The sequence below is a fragment of the Dasypus novemcinctus genome, chromosome X (assembly GCF_030445035.2).
Source record: "Dasypus novemcinctus isolate mDasNov1 chromosome X, mDasNov1.1.hap2, whole genome shotgun sequence".
Taxonomy (NCBI): domain Eukaryota; kingdom Metazoa; phylum Chordata; class Mammalia; order Cingulata; family Dasypodidae; genus Dasypus; species Dasypus novemcinctus.
Window position 1 is genome coordinate 116808053 of NC_080704.1, and position 7214 is coordinate 116815266.

At 40.7% G+C, this 7214-nt stretch overlaps 1 pseudogene; it reads left to right on the forward strand.

The window, feature by feature from the left end:
* The first annotated feature begins 2526 nt into the window (after window positions 1–2526).
* LOC101415803 (peptidyl-prolyl cis-trans isomerase H pseudogene) lies at window positions 2527–3053 on the forward strand (annotated as a pseudogene).
* Window positions 3054–7214: the final 4161 nt, after the last annotated feature.

Below are 7214 nucleotides of genomic sequence, written 5' to 3' on the forward strand. Positions count from 1 at the left end.
CATTCTAAAGTGTACCCAGCACCCTGCTATGTACTGTGGAAGAGCAGGTGGGGAAAGACAAGTCCTGTAAACCTGGCAATAAGGAAGCAGCCAACTTTGCTGTGTCCAACAAGTTTAGGGCAAAAGATTCCTTTGTAACACCTACAGATCCCATTGATGTCTGGTGAACACCCTAGAACTACAGTGAATTTGGCTTCCTTAGTCCAAGTGATCTTTCCTACCACTCCTACTTAGACTCCTCAAGTGAGCCCATACCTTTAGGCTTTGTCACCACACACAGCTCTTCTGCCTCCATGATTTCCATAGAACTTTGAATTCTGGTCTCTTTTACTAAAATCTCCTTTACTGATTCATTCGACCAATATTCAGTGATTTTAGATACTGTTCCAGGCATGTGGGTTATATCATTGAACAAAGGGACAACCCCCCTGCCCTTTGAGCACACATTCTAAAGTTGGAAGAGAGAACCAGCAATGAACACATACAAAAAACTAAGTAAATGATATACTCTGTTAGAAAGTGGTAAGGACTGTGGAACAAAGTTGAGCGGAGTAATAATGATTGGGATTATGTGTTCAAGGATCGTGGTGGGGGTCACAAATTGCAATTTCACTATGGGTGGTGTGAATGGCCCTCACAAAGAAGGAGCCTTTTGAGCTGGAGAAAGTGTGTTATGCAGATTTCTGGGAAAGGAGCTTTTCAGTGTGTTATGCAGATTTCTGGGGAAGGAGCTTTTCTGCAGAAGCGACCTACTGGTGCTAAAGGTCTGTGGTGAGAGCTTGTCTGACTGTTTTGAAGGCACAGAGGAGACGCAGTGTGGCTGGAACCCAGTGAGCCATTAACAGGAAATGTAATCAGAAAGGAAATGGTGAGGGTGGAGGTAGATTTATCCATTCATTTCTTATCCTCCACTCCCTGATATTTATCCTCTTCATGATTTCCTTCTCTGTAAAGTGGTTAATAATTAGGGCTGTGAGGATTTAGAGAGAACGTATGTGAGGAGCTTGGAACATTGTAGGCCCTTTTGCAACACTATTTCCTTAGCTCATTTCAATTCACCTTAAGTATTCCACGATGGGTCACTTGCCAAGAAGAGGAGGGTGGTTCAGAGAAAACTTCCACAGTTTCTATCTCAAAATCTTTAACTTTCTGCTCCCACTCTTGCTATTTCTTGGCTTTAAGGACAAATTGTTCTTTCCTTCTTGCCAAGGCTACTTCCTTTTTACCTGTGCTGTGTATTCATCCCTTCTCCTTCCATATCCCCTTGCCTGCATTTTCAAACCCTCCTTTTCAATTTGCTCCTTCACTTCTCTAGACAAGTATGCACAAATCTCCTGTACCATAAAATGCCATCCTTTAATCCTACTACATACTCAAGTTACAGCTTTAGCTCTCTTCCCTATCAAATTTCTTAAATGTATTGCTGCTTTTCCTGTCTCAACCCACTGTAGTGTTGGAATTTCACTTTCATTTCTGTATAGAAATTGAACTCTGGGTCATTAGTAATATCCTGTTTATGATGAAATCCAAAAGTATATTTTTAGTCCTCTTCATTCTTGACCCATTTATAGTGTGCTTTGATTAAAACAGCATAGATTTTGGATCAAAACTAATGGGGTTTCAAATTCTTGCTCGGTCACTTGCTACATATTTGACTTGGGCAAGTCAATAAAATTTTTGAGGCATAGTTTCTTCATCTTTAAAAAGGGATTCATATTCACTGGCTCTTGGTTTCATCACAGAGTTCTGCTTTTACGACAATGTAAGGTGGGGGGGGGGGGGGGTGATTAAGGGAATCCTGAATGGTATGCATGATCATTTTGTTAACTCACAACTTCTCAAATTAAAAAAACTGAAAAAAAGAGAGTTAGTAGTGGGTAGGGAGTTCCAAAACCATGGGAAAAAACAAATAAAGTGATTAATAATATTTACCTTGCAATGTGTTAGTAGAGATTAAAGACAATGGCTCTAAAGCATCTACTACAAATAGGGACTAATTCAATTTTTTCTATCCTCTTTCTGGATTGATTTCTTTTAATTTCTTTTTTGGGACTTCTTTGTCCTCATGGCTCCTTAAAAAGATTTCCATGTTCCGGAATTTTGCTCTTGGATTTCTTCTTTCATATTGTGCCTGCCCAACATATCATCCACTCCTTCCTCTTCAGTTAACACATACATTTGGATGACTTTGGCACCTAGTTCTAGATCCCTAGAAAGCAACTCTAAATGCTTGACATGCATTTCCAACTTAAAGGTCACTTCTAGCATTTGTTGTCTATGATTCTACATTGGATATAAATGAGAGTAGAATTTGGGAGGGGGTTGGGCATGGAGACAGCTGTGGTAAGATACTGGATTCTAGGCTGAGTTTAGCTTGATAAAGACAGCAAGCTAAATGGATTCTGAGAAGTGGAGTAACATGATTTGAGTTTGGAATTTCTATGAGGGATGCACTAGAGCAAAGATAACTTGGAGCAGGAAAGCCATTTAAAAAGAGATTGTGGCTTCTGATTCCAGGCTGGAGCCATGTCAGTGGTAAATTCAAGCCATGTCAACCGCGTTGTGTTCTTTGTTGTCAATATTGGCGGCCAGGTGAGATCCAGGAAGTTGGCTGCATGAAGATGGAGCTCTTTGCCTAAGATGGCTGAGAACTTTAGTCACTTGTGCATAGGAGAATTCAGGAAAGGTGGGGCTCCAAAAGGATACAAAGGGAGCACCTTGCACAGGTTCACAAAGGATTTCATGGTTCAGGGTGGTGATTTTGTTAATGGAGGTGGTATTGGAGTTGCCAGTACTTACCAAGGGTCAGATAAAAATTTTAAACTTCAACACTCAGCTCCAGGCCTACTTTCCATGACAAAGAGTGGTCTCAATACAATGACTGCCAGTTCTTCATCACCTGCTCTAAATGTGATTGGCTGGATGGAAAGCACATAGTGTTTAGAAAAATCATTGATAGGCTTCTAGTGATGAGAAAGATTGAGAATGTTCCCATAGGCCCCAACAATAAGTCCAAGTTGCCTGTGGTGATCTCACAGTGTGGGGAGATGTAGTGCAGACCAAGATTGAATTAGGCCTCCCTTGAGTAAAATAACCGGGGCTGGTCTCTGGGTTTGCTTCCCTGATGTTTGCTTCCCCATTTGATCAAGCGACCTTTAAAGTATCACAGATATAGGACCCAAGTTTTACTGTGTTTAAGTTTCCAACTGTAAATAAAATTTGTTTTGTTTTTGGTAAAAAAAGAGATTGTGATAACCTAGATATTACTTGATGTCACTTTAGAAAGAAAAAATGAAGTTGAAACCAAAGAGGTTATGTAGAGAAAAGATTAAAAGGCGTTAACCATATATTGGATGCAGTGTAAAGACTTGAGAGAAATCAAAAACATTCCATAGGAGAATCAGCAAGATGACAGCAGAGTAAGGAGTTCCTAGAGTCAACTCCTGCTACAAGGCAGTTGGCAAACACCCAGAGGACTCTGGAGCTAACTGAAGCCCCTGTTTGGGGGTACTGAACCAGAAGACCATCCTGCAACGTCTTCGAAGGAGTGGAAGGAGGAGACTGCCCATCAGCAGAGAAGACTCATAAGTAGAGGGCTCCACGCCCCAGAGGCTGGTGCCCATCCTCCATCGGAGGCACAAGCTGCCTTGGGAACTGTTCTACGGCAGGGATCAAAAGCTCCACTTCCCCAAAACAGGGGAGAAAGAGACAGTTGGGCACCAATTTCACTACTGATGAGGAAATTCAGTGGGCTACAGTATAATCCTGAGAACAGCTAAAGCTTGAGACTGTCCAAGTCAGAAAGAGGCCAGGAGCTGGCATCTTGGTTCTGTGCCTGGCACGAGGGGAGGGGAGGCAGACTGAGAATCCCAGTACTGGTGGAGACTGGCTTCTTCCCATCCAAATCATATTGCAGGTCTGGCTTGGGCCCCAGTGCCACCTCCAGCAGGGGGTAGGCTGCAGGGACCTGCACCAGTCTCTGTGGGAAATTGCTGGCCAAGTTGCTGAGGCCAGGGATTGTCCTACTCTGGCAGCATGAGCCACCCCAGGAGCTCTTCTGTAATGGGAATTGGAATCTCCATTTCCCAAAAACAGGGGAGGAGGAGATGGCTGGCTGCCGATTTCGTCTACTAGGTGGTGGACTTGGCTGGTTAGGACATAACCTTAGTGGGTGTGTGAACCATCTCAAGTTGGGAAGAGGCTAGTAGCCACCATTTTGACTCCACCCCAAGCCTGAAGGGAAGCCAGGCTGACAGTTTCTTTCAAGCAGATCAGCCTGCAGCCCTAGCCTAGGCTTCAGCCCTGCCTCTGGTGGGGAGGAGCCTGAGGAGTCCTGCCCCAGACTATTTGGTAACTGCAGGTAACTTTGACTGGCATAGACTGAAAATCAGAAGTCTACCAGGGCAACTGTGGTCATTTTGGACCCACACTGCATAGATGGGTACCCACACCTGCAGCTCCATCCCTGCCCTAGGAAGGGGAGAAAGGGATGTGAAGCTTCATCCATCTCTCTGGGCAACTACAGTCTAGGCCTGCACGTGGATTATTCCACATAGCTGGGATGCTGTCCCTACCCTTGGCAAAGGAAAAAGTTGGAAGAATCTTCATTGGTCCCTGGTGCAATGAGGGCAACTTGAGCCTCCACAGCTTATAGCACCAACTATATGCTTGGCTCCTACTGCACAATAAGCAAGGGATAAATGATAGGAAGCCCTAAACTACAGAGAAAAACTGCACCCAGAATAAATACTCTAGCAAGCCAGATGTGAAGACACCAAGAAAAAGTTAAAATCCACACCAAGAAACAGGAAGCTACGGCCCAGTTAAAGGAATAAGAGAAGCCTCCAGATGACATAAAGGAGATGAGACATCTAATTATAGATGTTCGAACAATTCTCCTTAAAAAATTCAATAAGAAGGCTAAAGAGATTAAGGATATTAAGAAGACATTGGATGAGCACAAAGAAGAATTTGAAAGTCTACATAGAAAAATAGCAGATCTTACAGGACTGTAAGGTGCAATCAATGAAATTAAAAAACAATGGAATCATATAATAACAGATTTGAGGAGGCAGAAGAAAGGATTGTTGAGCTTGAAGAAATGGCCTCTGAAAGGGAACATACAAAAGAACAGATGAAGAATAGAAAAAATTGAACAAGGTCTCAGGGAACTAAATGACAGCAAAAGGCATGCAAACATGCAAACATAAATGTCATGGGTGTCCCAGAAGGAGAAGAGAAGGAAAAAGGGCCAGAAGGAATATTTAAAGAAATAATGGTAGAAAATTTTCCAACCCTATTGAAGGACATAGATATCCCTGTCCAAGAAGCACAACGTACTCCCATTGGAAAAAATCCAAATAGACCAACTCCAAGACACATACTCATCAGAATGTCAAAGGCCAAAGACAAAGAGAGAATTCTGAGAGCAGCAAGAGAAAAGCAATGCATAACATATAAGGGATATCACATAAGATTAAATGCTGATTTCTCACCAGAAACCACGAAGAAAGGAGACAGTGGTCCGATATATTTAACATACCACAAGAGAAAAATTTCCAGCCAAGAATCTTATATCCAGCAAGACTGTCTTTCAAAAATGAGAGGAAAATTGGAATATGCACAGATAAGCAGAAACTGAGAGAATTTCTAAGCAAGAGAACAAATTTTCAGGAATTACTAAAGGATATGCTAGACCCTGAAAAGAAAAGACAAAAGAGTGGGGTCTGGAATAGAGTCTAGAAATGAACATTATATCAATAAAATTAACTAAAAATGTCAAAAGAATGGTGAATATAAAATATGACAGAAAAACTCAAGTAGTTAGGAATAAACTTAACCAATGATATAAAGCACTTGTATTCAGAATACTGCAGCTCATTTTTAACAGAAATTTAAAAAACCCTAAATAACTGGAAGAACATTTCAATCTTATGGATTGGAAGGCTAAATATCATTAAGATGTCAATTCTACTCAAATTGATATACAGATTTAATGCAATTCCAATAAAAATTTCACCAGCATTAAAAAAAAATGGAAAACACTGTTATTAAATTTATTTGGAAGGGTAAGGAGTCCTGAATAGCAAGAAACATCATAAAAAGGAAAAGTGAACCCTCATCGCCAGACTTTAAGTCACAATACCTCCCTATAGTGGTAAAAACAACATGGTCCTGACCTAAAGACAGATACAACAGGCTAATGGAACCAAATTTATGGTTCAGAAACAGACCCTCACAAGTATGGGCAAATGATTTTTGACTAGCCTGTCAAACTCACACAGCTCAGGCAGAACAATCCATTCAACAGATGGTGCTGAAAAAATTGGACATCCATAACTGAAAGAAGGAAAGGGAACCCCTATCTCACACCTTATCCAAAAGTTAACTCAAAATGGATCAAAAAACTAAAAATAAAAGCAAGAACCATAAAACTTCTAGAAGAAATTATTGGAAAATACCTACAAGACCTGGTGGTAGGTGGTGGATTCTTAAAGGAGATAAGAGAAAGACTGAGAGGACTACTGATGTTTAATGTATGTAGAAGTTTAATTAGTTTTACTGTAAAATTGTGGAAATGTATAGAGTGGTAACACACAGTGAGTAACAGCTGATGTTTAATGTACGTAAAAGTTTAATTAGTTTTACTGTAAAATTGTGGAAATGTATAGATGGTAACAGACAGTGAGTAACAGCTAGTTTAGAAATGGGGATGTGGCTGAAAATGGTAAATGCCAGTTGACAGAATGCTTGAGAATAATCTAGGAACTGGATAGCACAGATAACCAAGAGGTGGGTGAGAATTGTGGATGATGGTATAGAGGCAAGAGTGTCCTTTGTTAGCTAGAACAAAAATATATCAGCACTGCAGGGTGATGGGAATGTGTAGAAGCATGGGAAAAATACACCTGGAGTGACCTATGGACTGTGGTTGGTAGTATTAATATAATTTTCTTGCATCTATGTAAAAGATGTTCTGTGTTGATACTGAGGTGGTACAGAAAATGTGAACTAAATGTACACTATGCACATGATAACAGTCAGATGATATTATTTTATTGGGTGTGTTGATGGAGGGGTGTTGTTTGGGAATTCTGAACATGTGCATGATTGCTGTATAAGTTCATAATTTCTATCATAAAAATATATTAAAAATAATAGTTGGATGGGTTGGGGGGAAAACACACCAAATGTAAGATAAGGACTATGATTAG